At 41.9% G+C, this 17144-nt stretch overlaps 1 protein-coding gene across 5 annotated transcripts in view; it reads left to right on the top strand.

Moving 5' to 3' along the window:
- Nucleotides 1–17144, top strand: part of LOC147315212 (leucine-rich repeat and fibronectin type III domain-containing protein 1-like protein) — a 422384-nt gene that overhangs the window by 285169 nt on the left and 120071 nt on the right. For all 5 annotated transcript variants that reach the window (XM_086262477.1, XM_086262476.1, XM_086262475.1 and 2 more), the window contains one exon: nucleotides 4991–5079. The gene's annotated coding sequence lies outside the window, so the exon portion shown is untranslated. The remainder of the gene's footprint in view (nucleotides 1–4990; nucleotides 5080–17144) is intronic.

Below are 17144 nucleotides of genomic sequence, written 5' to 3'. Positions count from 1 at the left end.
GCCCTGCAGCGGGATGTCAACCCAGTGAGGCTGAACTGGATACGCAGAAGAAACTGGTTAGATGAATGAATGAATAGAGACGCCAAATTATAAGTTCATGCAATGGAGTCAGTCCGTGTAGCCAATTCACTTGCAAACATGACTATTTGGAACTGAATTGGACAGAGTGATTGACTCACATCACAGCAAGTTTCTCTCCAACTCTTTAGGTTATTTGAGCAGTTTATTGTGACCCATTGTTTCTGTTTAACTAGTGGCCATAGTCATTATGATCGGAGAAAGACAAAAGACTTGCGGTTATAAGATTTTACAGCCACAAAGTCCATATAGGAGGAGCTTTACATGAATGAACTGATCAGGTAAACAGTGGAATTTCTGCTAAATTGTTTTTTATTCCTTTACCAAAGCAGTTCAGTGGCTTTAACTTTATTTCTGTTAATGTAATGTTGAGGACAAACCCACACCAAGCTAGGTGAGCAAAAATGCTGCTGCTGGCTGGTCCACTAATTCTGGACTCCTACAGATCATTTTTATTTGGTGAGAGCAAGCTGCCAGTGTCATGTTTAATTTCAAAGGACTTGTTGTAATCAGTGAATTATGGATAAATTATAGACTTTGAACAAAAGCCAGTGCTTTTGAAGAAAAAATAATAACATTCTCTTTATCTGATGTATTAAAGATGTATAAAGCTGAAAGTAAACTGTGCCATTTTTCATTGTTCATGATGAAAGATGACCAGTGTGACAGAACTGTGGTGGTATCATTGGTCACCACTCCAGCTGCACTATGAGAGAAGTTGGCCATTGTTACAGTCCCTCCTGTTCTGATCAAGGGCAAAAGTTAGAATAATGATCTCACAGTGGGACTAATTAATGTGACACTGGTGCAACGGTGAAATACTTTAAAAAATCAGAATAGAATAAATGGAGGCAAAAAATGCAAAGTGAAAGACTTCTTTCAACAAAGAAGAACAAATAATAGTTTTGGCACATTGTTTGTTTGCATGTGTCCTCCAGGTGTTATCGTGAAAGTTAAGTAGGACGCAGCATCGGAGGAAACAAGGAAGTGCACACTCATCATAGGCTGTGAAACAGCAGATATTAGAGAATCACCATGCAGATCTACATTTTAAATCGTACAGAAGGTCATGATGTTTGAATAAGTGAATAGTCATTAAATGATGGATGCAAAAAATCAAATTGTTTATGCAACTATTTGTGCGTTTTCTTTCTTTTTACCACAGACTGCATGAATAAAGCTGGATGTAGTTTCCAAATCTAAGAAGTAAAGACAAAGTAAAGACCAGGGGGCAACTCCAGAAGTCCATGGAAAAAAACTGTAATTTCTGACATGTTTTCTTCTGGTCTCAGTTGCTATTTTCTAGTCTTACTAAATGCAGCATGGCATTCATTTCATAAATTATGGTTATTATTAGTTAAAAGGAAAAAATTAAGCAGGTATGCTTTATGGTGGGCTTACCCTGCCACATGCATGTGTTCAAAGGAGCTTGCAAAGAAAAGCGTCTGGACTTCTTTGAGTTGCTTGAAGACGTTTCACCTCTCATCCGAGAAGCTTCTTCAGTTCTAAGGTCAAATGGTGGAGAGTCCCAGATATAAACCTAGTGGGAGTTTCCCCCCACAGAGGGACAAAAGGACCCCCTGATGATCCTCTAATCGCCTGAGCCAAGGTGTGAAACTGGGTGTGGGTCCCAATCAGCCAGAGTTTCGGGTGAGTTCATTGTGAAACCTGGCCCCACCTTATCATCCGAATTCCTGAGGTCAGATGGCCCAGGATGTGAGTGGGATTTAAGGCGTCTGAGCGTGTTGCTGGGTCTGAAATGCACCGGGATGTCATGCTTGGAGAAAACTCTCCTGAGTTTTTCTGATACACCGGCTACATAGGGGATGACAATGTTGTTGCGTCTGTCCTTCTTATCCTCCCTCGCTGGTGTCTGGTCTTCTTTTCTGGTCTTCAAGCAACTTAAAGAAGTCCAGACGCTTTTCTTTGCAAGCTCCTTTGACTACGATGACCTGGATGACTGAGAACCTTCACAGACACATGCATGTGTAATTTCCCACAGTTTCTCAGCCAGAAGGTCCAGTCCATACTCTACAGTATATACCAACAATCATGGAGAGCAAATACTCAGTGGTGAGTTTGCTCAAAATGCCAATCCACACTTTATATATCAAACCCGAGTCTTTAAATCGATGTTGCACAGTGTGGCATTCAAAACAGTTGCTGAAAATCTCTGTAGCCGCCTTTAGATCAGATCTTGTAAAGTTCTGGTTATCATTATGAGCATGATTATCCTCAGTATCACGTCTCCCACTGTGGATGACGACTCCTCCCAAAGCGTAATTACGGTTGAATGTAGCACAATGTCAGCAGACAGATTATATACAGTGGAGGGCTGGACAGACTTACTCTCTCCCATCTACTTATCTCTCCTCTCATCTTAATAAGACCAGAGGAGCGGCAGCATTCTTCCCACAAGGCCTCACTGTCCGGGTCTGAGCCACAGTCTCATTAACCAGGCATATTGGCCTCTGCAGTACAAAGGGCTTCCTTTGGAGCTGACACTCTAGCATCCTGACTTGCTCATTTAAAAGTGAAACGCTGACATCCTCGCTGTGCCATCATCGATATCAGCACTCTGGGAGAGAGCGAGAGGGAGGACGCTTTGCTTTTATTCACGCGCAGCTGCCGGGTGTTGAAGACGAGGGGTGGCGTTTGATTCAGATGTTAGCGAGATTAAGTGAAGGGGATCATCTCTAACTGCTGAATAGACCTCAATCTCTCATGATCATTTAGATCTTCTTCTGTCTTGTTAATCCAGTCACATCACACAAAGCTATATGTTTGATGTGTGACCTCATAATCCCGATTCACAATCTTTATTGAATGTTTGCACTTTATTGCGAGCAGGGAACAAGTCGACGTGAATTTTCAACTTGTAAAAGGTAGAATATGCAGAAGCACCATACTGCGCTGCGGAGTTTGTTTTTTATCTTCACAAACAGCCAAAAGCCTCATGCATTCAAATGACAGCTGCTCAATGATGCAGACGCCAAAAAAAACTTTCCAGTCTTCCTCCATTTGGTACCATGACGTAACACGGGCTTCTACAGTGTTGCTTTTTCTAAGTGAAGCCCATAGAGAACATGCTCAGATCAGATTTCTTCCCGCCAAGCTAGCTGACTTCCTGCTGGCTCTCTGCAAAATCATACAGCTCATCTATACTTTCCAAATGTCAGCAGACCAGATGGAATATACTCGAGTGATAAACAGAGTCCTTTTTCACATTAGTAATAATAATAATAATGGATTGCATTTATATAGCGGCCCCTCAAAGCGCTTTACAATACCACTATTCATTCACTCTCACATTCACACACTGGTGGAGGCAGCTACAGTTGCAGCCACAGCTGCCCTGGGGCAGACTGACAGAAGCGAGGCTGCCATATCGCGCCATCGGCCCCTCTGGCCATCAGCAGTAGGCGGCAGGTGAAGTGTCTTGCCCAAGGACACAACGACCGAGACTGTCTGAGCCGGGACTAGAACCAGCAACCTTCCGGTTACAAGATGAACTGCCAACTCTTGAGCCACGATCAACCAAATTAAGAGAAAAGTTATTTTTGGGTCATGGAATCAAATTGTAGTAACATGGTGTGGCCACTATGGCAACAGCCATGAAGGGCTCTAAAATCACCTCCATGTTAACTTTATAGCTACTGTGACATCATTTTGCTTTGATGCTCTGATTTTAAGACCAGGAGTGATCGTGCTTTTGAGGCTTTTGTGGAACAGCCTTCCTCAGACAGTCAGGTCGGCTACCGTTGTTTGTTTTATGAATGCTGAAAACTCGATTTTATAGGTTAGTGTTATTTGAACTGTGAAGCACTTTGTAGCTCTGTGTTTTGAAAAGTGCTATATAAATAAAGTTATTATTATTATTAATGTTGTTATTATTGGGCATGGTGGTTAGCACTGTTGCCTCACAGCAAGAAGGTCCTAAGTTCAATTCCACCGTTCCAGGATCTTTGAGTTTGCATGCTCTCTCTGGGTACTGTGGCTTCCTCCCATAGTCCAAAGACATGCAGTTAGTGGGGATAGGTTAGTTGCCCATAGGTGTGAATGTGAGTGTGAATGATTGTCTGTGTCTATGTGTTAGCCCTGCTACAGACTGGCGACCTGTCCAGGGTGTACCCTGCCTCTCTAAGACAGCTGGGATTGGCTCCAGCCCCTTGCATCCCTGACAAAGGATAAGCGGAAGAGAATGAATAGATTATTATTATTATCATACATTGTTTTTCAACTCTACCTAATCTTTTGTGCTGTTGTTTCATTCTCTTTTTCAGTTTTTTTGTTTCGATTTTACTGGATCCAGAATGGAATATATTTGTGTAAGATGTGAGTGCTAAATTATGACTTTAGTGATAATTGATAATGATGATAATTAGTGACACAGATTAATGGAGGTGAGGCCGAGCAGACAGGTAGTAGCTACTTTTAATAAGTGAGTTTATTCTTGAGGTATAAAATGTCCAGCCTCAGTATATTTGTCAAAGATCTTCTGAAACTATATTATTGTGAAAAAGTTATTTTTTCCCAGCTTCTCAAAAGGTGTTTGCTTAAAAGCAGCTTGTTTGTAACTGCAGTTGGTTTTTGTGTATCGATGCCAAGAACCTGAAAACTTGGCAGATAAGTCCTGAAAAGTTGATTCTGTTCATCTGGACGTAGCATTTTCACCACTTTCACCACACTGTACTGTTTATTATTATTATTATTAGTAGTAGTATTATTATTATTACCTGGATGCGCGAAATATCTATATCCAGGTGAACAGAATCAACTTTTTGGGACTTCCTTGCCTGGATGATTGAGCCTGCATTGAGACTTGGCAGATAAGGTTTTACATGACATTGAATTCTCATTTTAATTAACCAAAAAAAGATTTTTAATCAATGAAAATCTTCTTTTTTTTCAGGCTGTTCCTGATCGAGTCATCACATCGCTACCGTACTTCGTCGTGAGAGGCTGACATTGTTGAAGAGATACTGAAACCCTCTGAAGCAGGTAGGATCGCTTTTGCAGAGTAACTTATGGTTTCTTCCACCGGGGGTCCAGAGTATGACTGTTCTTACTGAGTTTTTTCTAAATGCACCACTTGAAACCCACTTAAGCATAGGAATGATCAGAGGTCTGGGGAGAAGCTACAGAAGCTCCCCTCTCTCTCTTCCTCCCTCTCTTTCCATTTCTCGTTCATCCTCTGTGGTAATTTCAGATCCCGCCGACAGACACCTGCGTCTCTATTTGATAAATATTGAATCTTCCAGAATTGAAATGGATCTTTAACAAGGCTAACACACGGACAAATACAGCACACACACCACCCGCACACTCATAATGCCTCTGTCATTCTGAAGCCAGCACAGGTTAGAAGGTTACTGCTGTACTTTGTTGCACATCTGTCAGTTTTGTTGCTGTCTGACACACACACACACACACACACGCACACACACAGAAGTGATAGCTACATGCGTGTTGCTAATGTCTGTGTGTTTGTGTTTGCAGTTACAGTGGGGCAAAAAAGTATTTAGTCAGCCACCGATTGTGCAAGTTCCCCCACTTAAAATGATGACAGAGGTCAGTAATTTGCACCAGAGGTACACTTCAACTGTGAGAGACAGAATGTGAAAAAAAAATCCATGAATTCACATGGTAGGATTTGTAAAGAATTTATTCGTAAATTAGGGTGGAAAATAAGTATTTGGTCACCTCAAACAAGGAAAATCTCTGGCTCTCACAGACCTGTAACGTCTTCTGTAAGAAGCTTTTCTGTCCCCCACTCGTTACCTGTATGAATGGCACCTGTTTGAACTCATCATCTGTATAAAAGACACCTGTCCACAGCCTCAAACAGTCAGACTCCAAACTCCGCCATGGCCAAGACCAAAGAGCTTTCGAAGGACACCAGGAAAAGTATTGTAGACCTGCACCAGACTGGGAAGAGTGAATCTACAATAGGCAAGCAGCTTGGTGTGAAAAAATCAACTGTGGGAGCAATCATCAGAAAATGGAAGACATACAAGACCACTGATAATCTCCCTCGATCTGGGGCTCCACGCAAGATCTCATCCCGTGGGGTCAAAATGATCATGAGAACGGTGAGCAAAGATCCCAGAACCACACGGGGGGACCTGGTGAATGACCTGCAGAGAGCTGGGACCAAAGTAACAAAGGTCACCATCAGTAACACACTACAACGGCAGGGAATCAAATCCCGCAGTGCCAGACGTGTTCCGCTGCTGAAGCCAGTGCATGTCCAGGCCCGTCTGAAGTTTGCCAGAGAGCACATGGATGATACAGCAGAGGATTGGGAGAATGTCATGTGGTCAGATGAAACCAAAGTAGAACTTTTTGGTATAAACTCAACTCGTCGTGTTTGGAGGAAGAAGAATACTGAGTTGCATCCCAAGAACACCATACCTACTGTGAAGCATGGGGGTGGAAACATCATGCTATGGGGCTGTTTTTCTGCCAAGGGGACAGGACGACTGATCCGTGTTAAGGACAGAATGAATGGGGCCATGTATCGTGAGATTTTGAGCCAAAACCTCCTTCCATCAGTGAGAACTTTGAAGATGAAACGAGGCTGGGTCTTCCAACATGACAATGATCCAAAACACACCGCCCGGGCAACAAAGGAGTGGCTCCGTAAGAAGCATTTGAAAGTCCTGGAGTGGCCTAGCCAGTCTCCAGACCTCAACCCCATAGAAAATCTGTGGCGGGAGTTGAAAGTCCGTGTTGCTCGGCGACAGCCCCAAAACATCACTGCTCTCGAGAAGATCTGCATGGAGGAATGGGCCAAAATACCAGCTACTGTGTGTGCAAACCTGGTAAAGACCTATAGTAAACGTTTGACCTCTGTTATTGCCAACAAAGGTTATGTTACAAAGTATTGAGTTGTATTTTTGTTATTGACCAAATACTTATTTTCCACCCTGATTTACGAATAAATTCTTTACAAATCCTACCATGTGGATTCATGGATTTTTTTTTCACATTCTGTCTCTCACAGTTGAAGTGTACCTCTGGTGCAAATTACTGACCTCTGTCATCATTTTAGGTGGGGGAACTTGCACAATCGGTGGCTGACTAAATACTTTTTTGCCCCACTGTATATTGACAGAGCACGCGAAGAATGTGTGATGAGTAGGGCTGCCACGATTTGTCGACTAGTCACGATTACGTCGACTATCAAAATCGTCGACGACTGATTTAATAGTCGACGTGTCGTTTGAAGCTTTGTAAGATCGCAAAAGACGCAGGAATAATAGCAGGATTTAAGAGTGTAATAACGGACTGAAACAGAAGATGGCAGCACAGCATGTACAAGGATGCCAGCTGCCGTTAAACCCCGAAGAAGAAGAAGCAGCTGTGTCCCAGAATTCATAGCGCGGCCCAGCTTAGTTTCCAACAATGGCGGTAGCTAGTTAGTTTTAATATTACTCTTATTATTCTTTCTGGGTCACAAAATAAACGTTTAACATATTTTCAGGCGAGAATGTAGCTGTGTAAACCTCAAATATCTGCTCAGTTTATCAGGACACCACATATTTTCAAAAGCGCTCCGACGTTTTCGGAGACGTCTGTTACCCACTAGCTCGATAGCTAGCCGGGGGCTAGGTCACTAGCGCCGTGAGAACACCGGACTCCCGGCAAATTGTTTTCAAACCCACCGCCGTCTTTCGCGACTCAGGTTAAATATATATGAGTCACTTAGATAAATTAAAAATGTTATTGTTTGGCTTTTTTTTAGTATTTTATTTGTTCCTGAGTAAATCGGTTTGGCTGAGATTAAAGTTATAGTTTTTACACAGCTGAATAAATGTCAAGCAGACAGCTGATTATCAGTGTGAGATGCTGGAGAATATACTCCGGTGTCCTGTTATATTTTAGATAGCAAGGAGTTTATTAAACTTCACCGAAACAATCTGCAAATTTCATTAAAATTGAATAAACTATCATCTTGTCTTTATTTTTAGTTAGCACCTTAAAAGCTTAAAGCTGTAAGCTAATGATAGTTATATAAGAGCAGATGCTGCTGGTGCAATAAGCTGTAGTTTTACGTCCAGTGGATGATGATCTGATTAGTCGACTAATCGCATAAATAATCGGTGACTAGTCGACTATCAAAATAATCGTTTGTGGCAGCCCTAGTGATGAGCATGATGCTGTTTTTTGTACGCGTGTGTGCGTGTACATGTTTAGACATCTTTGTGTGGACAGAAAATTGGCATGCCACTATACTTGTGGGGTCGCTTATGGGGACAAAACAGCCGCCCCCACAAGTTTGATGGCATTTTTCTCAAAATGTGTTTTCATTGTCAGTGTTACAGTTGGGTTATGGTTAGGTTTAGCTGATGGTTAGGGTAAGTAGCTAGGGAAAGCATGTCAAAGGGGGGGGGGGGGGGGGGTTAGGGGAGAGTTTTGTATATTGATAGAAACTGAGACATATAAAGTGACACGATGAGTGTTTGAAGTTGTATAAAACATGAAACTGGTCATACAACAGGTACAACGTGTTAGCGGTTACAGACAGGTTGTTGGGTTTGTTAGCACGGGAAGTGCTGATTGAGCTTTTTACCTGTAAGCAGATAAAAGCCACTATGACGATACCAACCTTTACTTTAGTTCCATCGTGGTGCCTCATGTTGAGCTACTTCGATGGTGCAGTCTTGGTGTTTTCACCAATGAGTGAGGTTCGGACATAAGTGAGACCTGAGGGAAACCCTACATCCTCATAATGAGGCAGGCACACCTTAAAGCACACCCTAAGGTTACAAATGAAGTTCCCCATAAACATTACAGACTTTAAATCATGAACTGAATGATTTAAAGTCTGCAAACAAAAAAAAGAGAGAAAAAAAAGGATTTTATGCCATGAATGGAAAAATCTTTTGGGCCAGTAAGAATCTGGTGTCAAACCAATCAAACCAACTTCAGCCCAACTACAGTTTACACTCCCTGAGTACAGACTGCGCCCTGCTGTTGCACTCAGAGTGTAAACTGTGTGCGACATTTGTGCTTTGGATTTGGGTTGAGTGGTCTTTTGAGTGGAAAGTAAAATGACAGCATTAAAGCCATGAGTTTGTATTCATCTCTAGATCTGCAAACCTTGCATTTCACATTTTGCCTGTGATATAAACAGAGCATTAGCACAGTGCTCTGTTCCGGTTCAGTTCGAGTAGGCACCACATAATAATAATGTGCAGCATTTTCACACCTGTGCAGCAGCCTGATCTTTCACATAAATGACCTCACTGAGCATCATTTGAGAGTGCACGTTTCAGCACAATTGGACATCAAATTGTTTTTAACCTGCCAGCTACTGAGCATGAAGTTCATGTAATATCAGATTGTGTGCCTGTGAGAATAGCTCAGTTAATTGCTTGCAGTGGCTGGCTGTTCTCTGTCCTGCATGCTCTATCCTGCCTTTAACCCCTTTAATAATAAACTCAGCGCTACTGCTGATTGCAAGAAACAGCAGAAAGCAGAGAAAGAAAGAAGAGAGACTGCATGAAACTCAATAGCACCATGAATATCAGTGTGAAGGTATCCTGTCTGTGTCCTGTGTTGTGTACCCTTATATTGTATATTAGGCTCATGCTGACCAAGGACACATCTGTTTGCCAGCACAAAACAAGCGTTTCAAGGACGTGTGCTGCCTCTTAAAGCAGAGGTAAGGGCAGTGTAAGCATCTGCAGCAGCAGCTATAAAGCAGAGCAGACCAGCACTGCAGCTTCTCAGCAGTAACAATGGTTTTATAGGCAATGAAAACTTATAGTGGATGGCTGCTAATGGTGTTTAGATGAGTCTACCAGAAGCTAATAGCACTTATGGGATTTTGAGTTTGAGAAGGGAAGGGAGTGTAAAGGCTTCTCGCCTCATAGGTTGTTGGATTATTATTAGCTAGTACAAACTTTGAAACTTGGAAATAATCCCTTTTATGCTATCAGAGTCATCAAATGCCAAAATATAGACTAGGCATGTGTGTGACAAGTAGACTCTTACAGGCCTTCACTAGACCTTTGTTCAGGTTTTCTCCTCTTTGAAATATTGTCTCTGTTGCAGCAATGTTCTCGTCTGTATTTGTAACAGAACGTTGTAAACAGGCAATGCAGGCGTGAGTGAATGCAAACCTGCAAGGGAGGACTAACCTGACTTTGTATGTGCACAGCACAAAGAGCCAATCATTGCTGTTGTATTTAAAGTCTGGTTTAGTTACTGAGCAACGCGACTGTGGACAATATTGGACCCTGTGAAAAAGGAACGTCTCTAGTCCACGTGGGTGAAAGATTGAACCCTTGACACCAACAGTGAGGGGATCTGGTGGTTGTGTTATTCAGTGAGAGCATTTTGCTGCCATGGTTTGGGTTCTCTTGGCCGCTGAGACAGAACGGTCATTGCAAGTCAAATTATTATATACACCAATTATTCTGTCCTGAGTGGAATGGTTTCTCCCGGGATGATAGGACATGAGGCCCCACTGAATGCTCTGATGACGGTGAAGATTATCACGCAACGTCATCGGATATCTGAATACCTGGGAGATTTCGAGCGTCTGTCAAACCACCAAGCACCGACATAGCTTGTCTTTTCATTTCCATTAATTTGTCACCTGTTCGTGTTTTTGCTTGTAAGTGCTGAGGGAAACAATCCTCAGCTTCTAGGAAGGATTGTGTTTCACCGCCTTTCATCATATATAATGTATCACAGGATTCATTTTTTAATGATGTGATTGCTTTTTAGTTGGTAAACAAATTTAGATGCAAAATGAGTGAGTCTCTTTCCCCAGAGAGGAGCGACGCATTCAGTCAATATCCACAAATGACAATTTGACTGCCAATTGCTCAATTCAAAGCACAAAACCAACCCCTCATTGCTGACTGAATGGGTTTTTCAGCTGCATCCCAGAGCAGCTTCCCTTTGTGACAAAGATCTTTCACAACGGCTTAGACATCATTTAAATTTCCTGCAGGCTTCAACAATTCAAAGACCACTTTTTCCACCATTGTTGTGTTAAACTTGACTTTGCTTTTGTGGACATGCAAACTTTTGCGTGCTAGTTTGAGTTAATCACACGGCAAGTGTTTACAGTTTGGCTAATAGTAGCTTAGTGTGTCTAGGAAGTAGAGCTTATTAGAATGAAGACTAATGAAGATGAAGATCATTCATCAGCTGGCGTGAGCAGCGTTAAAGCAGGATCTAATTTTAAAACTGCAAATTGGGATTCTCTCCACACGGTGGGCAGCTGTAGCTGCGGTGAGATACAGAACAGAGCGATGACTTTGACTGTATGTAGCTTTTAATGCCAATATTATACATAAACAGTAAAGACTGATATATCTTAAACAACACATTTTTGAACATTCGCTTGTAAAAGTTTCAGTATCTTTTCTTCGAAACCATTTTGATTGGAGCTGATTTTCACATTTTGTCTTTTCATTTGCAGAGATTTGGAGCAATAACAGGTTTTCTCCAGGAAACTGTGAATCCCACTGTCTCGTCTCTCTGTGTGTCATTTGTACGCTTTGTATTCATTTGTACTTTGTGCTCGCTTCTCATCGTTTGGAATCCATTCAGATCTTTTCTTTCCCATATCATGTAGCCACATTAAAGATGCCTCTTTGCTATTAAACATTAGAGGTTTTTGGTTGCAAATAGGAGCCCCGGCGTCGAACAATAGTGATGAGCAGGCATGCTGAACAAAAGCATCTCAGTCAGAGAGGCAGATTTTAGTTTGCTGCTAATGGGGACCAGCACTCAGAGACTTAAAACCATCATCTCCACTGGCTTAGAACAGAAACCACAGGGGAGGAATAAATGAATGAATTGAGGAGCGAGCAGGAGAGAAGCGGTAGGAAAATAAAGGAGGATTTAATAAACGAAATGGAGGCGATAAATTTGTGAAGACTGTTATTAGAGCTCGTATTGTATTCTCTAGGTTTGGATTTCACAACTCTTGGTTGAACAATAGAACAATCAAGCTTTTTATTATCAAGATGTGTTTCCTGCGTTGCTCACAGTCGTCTCTGCCTCCACAGCACATTCATCTGTTAAAAACGGTCGTCTGCAGAGATGTAAATGAAGATATGGAGCAGCAGTGATTATTGTCGCCCTACATTACCAAACACATTCTTAACACAGTTGTGGTGCTGAATATCTTACAGCAAAGTACATCTGACTATATATAGACTGTATATACTGTATATATATATATATATATATATATATATATATATATATATATATGTATATATATATACATATATATATATATATATATGTGTGTGTGTGTGTGCTAGTGCTGTCAGCGTATTAATTAACGAGCTAACACGTTGACGCCGTGCAGCCCCACACGGGGCGATCCGCGATAACTCGCTCATGGAGATTTGCCGTGTTAATGCGGTTGTGGCGTTAACGTCATTTTAACACTGACAGCACTAATATATATATATATATATATATATATATATATATATATATATATATATATATATTTATATATATTAATTTTTTTTCTTTGAAGCCAACAGGAGAAGGTCTCAGTTCATATCCAGTTAGTCATATGGATACTTTATCCTTGTCAGTATTGCTTATTGTTAGTAATAGTTAATGCTGTCCGTGTCTGACGCTGGTAAACCTTTTATAAAGAAGCGTAGTTATGCTCTTCAGTTTTTGTCACGACACCAGAACATATTTTTACTGTTAGTTTGTCTTTAAAGGACACGAGCTGCATTTTCTCTTCAGATGGAGGCAAAATGAAATCCTCCTGATATTCATTCACACATTTTGCCAACAAGCTGTTTAAAACTCCTCTTAATCTGCCAAAGTTTCAATTTGTTTCTTGTGATTTTTCAAGAGGGATTCTTGTTTTTGGTCTTCTCTGATCCTGCATTACTCCCTGTAGGGAAATTCAGTGTTATCTCTTCTTTCCCACAGCTCGGTCAGAGTTAAGCTGCTGAACATAAAGGCTACAGCCTGTGGGGATTCATCCCTCAATTCAGCAAAGGTGTGCAGAGGAAAGAGCACTCCCTATGCCCCCAGAACAAATAAATCAGAGAGGCGTGCTTTGGAATAAATGCGAGGATTGAGGGAAAGCTGCCAGACAGTGATGTTGAAAGAACAAAAAGTTTAGATGCTCTCAAAGCTCCTTCACCTGTTCAAGTTATCATCTGACTCCCACAAGACAGAAATCCAATTTGGCATGTAAAAAGTAGGCTTTGATAGATTGCATGTTCCTGTTTTTCCTGCAGATTTGTTGGTGTGTAAAGAGCGCAATAACGCATCAATGTTCTCACACCATCGGTAGAAGAGCTTGTTAGCTGATTGTTTAAAACGAGTGTGTGTTGTAGACTGTTTGTCTTCACCAAATTCATGAAGCCAATAAGATTTTTTCAGTCCCACAGCCTCAGAGAGGAATCCATTTAAGACTTAGGGGATTCTGGATGGCGGTGTTGGTAGAAGATCTTTGCTAAGCTTGTTTGCACCTCATTTGCTGTGTGTTCTTGGGTATAAGCTGCAAATTCTCTCTGAAAGGAGGCCCTACCTGTAACAACTGAGCCCTGAGTTATGCTGTGTCTTGCTGAAGGACACTTCAGCAGAGCAGCTGTGTTTGTCACTGAGATTTCAGTTCTTCTGGCTGAATGGCTCGTCCTCCTGCCCAAAGTGGCACAATAAGAACGTCACAACAACCCTGTAGACACACAATGGAGTTTGCTCATAGTTTTTTTTCTTCTCTCCTTTTTTCAGCTCCATCTGTCTTCTTTTCTTTTTTTTCTTGTTTTTATAGCATTTCCTGCTCATTCATTTCCTGCAAACCTTGTTTATGTTACATAAGTGAGCAGTGACAAAGTCGCTTGTCTCTCTGGAGAGAAACATCTCTGCTCTCCCTCTCTTAGCTTCAGGTGTAGCTGCACATTGCGACGCTGCATCTTTTATGAATGGACACCTCTTTATCTAAGAAGTCTGTTGAGGCTGACACATGATCGCTTCCTTTTTTGCATAAATTATTTTCATGTCATTGTAAGAGTCGGAGTTCCCGGCACGGCGCACGCAGTAATGATTTGGGAGAAAAAGAAAAGCCAGAGCTTGTCAAGAGTTAAAAACTTGCCTGCAACCTGCCCCAGTCTGAGACAGGAGAAGGCGTTAGACATCGACAGGAAAATTCTCCAGCGTCAGAATCATCAAAGTGTATGCCACTGAGGTTTGAGGCGACAAGCCAACAGCTCTGAAGATCCTGCCACCACACAAGCCCAGAGAGGCCAGAAAGCATCAAAGCCTGCAAGACTGAGGAAAGTCCACTTTCTGAGAGGGAGAATGTAGGGGCAGCATGGTGGCACTGTTGCTCTCTCTGAGTGGGTTCTCGTCAGGTACTCCGGCTTCCTCCCACAGTCCAAAGGCATGACGTTAGTGGGGATGGGTGAATTGGTAACTCTAAATTGCCCATAGTTGTGAGACAGGCCTAACACTGTCTCTATGGCTGTATCCCAATTCAGGGTCTGCAGCCTTAAAGTACGCAGCCTTAACGGTCCACAAGGGCGGCGTACTCAAAGAACGCTGAGGCCGGAAGTGAGAGGCTTGTGAAATGGGACGGTCTAGCCTCCATTGCGCTGCCCAGGTTGCCTAGCAACCGTGACACTAACAGCTGGAAACGTTTCATACAGCTTTGTTTGACAGAAATGAAGGAGAAATCTTTTGTTCATTTGGTTGTTTGTTTCTACATGAGCTTTGATTTAATAAGTATCTGAGGCTGAGACCACAGGACTGTGAAATCATGATTATTGGGCTTCACTTCTGTACTGAACAGTCATTTAAGATTAGCTAGTAAATAACAAATAGCCAATGTTGTTCATGAGACTAAAGTCATCTCACTTTGCTAATGTAAATATAGCATGGCCAATATTAAAGTTATCATTTCAATCATTATTAGTTATAACAGCAGTGAATGACTCTGTTTCAAACACTGAGCTTCAGTAAAGATTCAAGTTGCATTTATTTATATTTCCTGTCACCTTAAATCTTCACTCAAAGACAGGTTTCTTTGACACTGTATATATAACTGTGTTATATATATGAGAGACAAATATTGTTCTTTTAATATGTTGGCATTACTACATTTGTCTCAATGCTTACTTTAAATATCCATGAAATCATCACATTCTCTTATAGATTAAAGTCAACTATTGAACTGGTATATTTTGTATTGTATGTATGTATTGTATTTATATATTTATCGTATATTTTGAAGTAAAGGCTTTAAAACCAAGTTAGTACAAACATCACTAATGTCACATAACTTTGCCGACATGTGGCCAACAGGAATGTTTGTTCTTCGTTATTAAACATTCACACATAAATAAGTAATATTCAGTACTTACTTTTAAAACTTTACTCTTCGGCCGCCCCTCTTCCGCTGTTTTTTTTTCCGGCAAAATTATCCACACTCACCGCCGCGCTATGCATTCTGGGATATGTTGGGCCACGAAGTCTACACCGCCACATCCTTAAAATTCAGTGAAATGAAGGACACATTTGAGGGCCGCATTTCGAGCAGCCTTTGAATTGGGACAGCCTTCGTCGCGTCGCTGTGACGTAATTGGCCTTAAAAAGCGGCCTTTATTAAGGCTGCAGAGCCTGAATTGGGATACAGCCTATGTGTTAGCCCTGCAGCAGACTGGCGTCCTGTGCAGGGCGTATCCTGCCTCTTGCCTGATCTCAAATTAAACATCCAGCTCTGTGTGGAGCCGGTCTGTACCGTGTTGCCTGTTATCATTAGAGGTCTAATGTAATGCCGATGTGCAGCAAACACAGACTCCATTTCGACTTGTTCTTCAAATTTTTTGGCACATAATATTTTGTCATGTGGAAAATCACCTGACAGGCTCGAGCAGCACTTGATTATCACCTCACCTGGTTTTTTTCTTGCTGCATATAGAGCCCACTCACGGTGAAGGTGCAGCTTTGAAGTAGAGGTCTCTGCTCTTCATCATCTTTGTTGTTCTTGATGCAGTGCCCCCCCCCCCCCCCCCCCCCACACACACACACACACACACACAGCTGCTAACAGGCTGGTGAATGGGTGTTTTCACCGTGCACTTTATAGTGGTGATTGAAAAAAAAAATCACATCAGTGCTAATTAATCCCTGTAATGATCCTGCTGGTTCCTGACAGCAGGGCAAATACTGCCAAGTGTGCTTGTCAGATAAGATTGTTGAGTGCTGTTAATATTCTGGAATACATGTACCGCCGTTACGTATTTAAAATACAAAATATGAGTAACTGTATTCCGTTACAGTTACCGTTTAAAAGGTGGTATTTAGAATACAGTTACTTTGTTGAAATAAATGGATTACACGGCGGTACTTTCCTGTTTCATATTGTCGCGGGTCAGGACTGTTTGGCTTTTGTTTGACATGTTCTGTTGTTCCAGGTGGCAGTGTTACGGTTGCCATGGTCTCTGCGACTGTGTGTTTCCTGGGTGAGAGAGCGCCTTTATGTTGTTGTTGTTGTTGTGCTAAGCTAATAGGCAGAATGCTACAGACATAACACTAAAGAATGTAGCCTCATGGGCAGTGTAGTCCGTGCTGCAGGGAGAATGAACGGCCATACCCGTTATGTGTCTGTGAGCACGAGGAGGGAGGAAAAGGAAAAGTACGAGCTGTCATCAAGCAAAAACGGGAGCTGGAAGCATGTAAATATAATAATAACCACTGCAGCCAAGAAGAGTGCCTGACGAGCCCAGCTGTAAGTAAGCTGTTTAGACTCGACTGTACACCGTGTTCGTGTTTTCCTCCGAAACAATAAGTTCCGTTGGAGCAGCCTTTCGACGCCTCTCTCTGTCTCAAAGTTGACCCAGACAACAAAGTAAAGCTATTTTTCGGCTACGAGCCGACACGAACCCGACGTATCAGTCAGAGGTCCCTTTACTGCAGTTCGGAGCCGCGGACCTTCAGTAACAGTAATAAATCACAGCAACAGTACATTCACGTTGTTGTAAACAGCATGATAACATATTAAGTAATCCAAAGTATTCAGAATACGTTACTCTCATTGAGTAACGTAACGGAATACG

The sequence above is a fragment of the Aulonocara sp. 'chitande type north' Nkhata Bay genome, linkage group LG14 (assembly GCF_057382095.1).
Source record: "Aulonocara sp. 'chitande type north' Nkhata Bay isolate Kocher_YH1m ecotype deep benthic linkage group LG14, A_spYH_male_GT1.1, whole genome shotgun sequence".
Lineage (NCBI taxonomy): Eukaryota > Metazoa > Chordata > Actinopteri > Cichliformes > Cichlidae > Aulonocara > Aulonocara sp. 'chitande type north' Nkhata Bay.
This window is presented reverse-complemented; position numbering and strand designations above follow the sequence as displayed.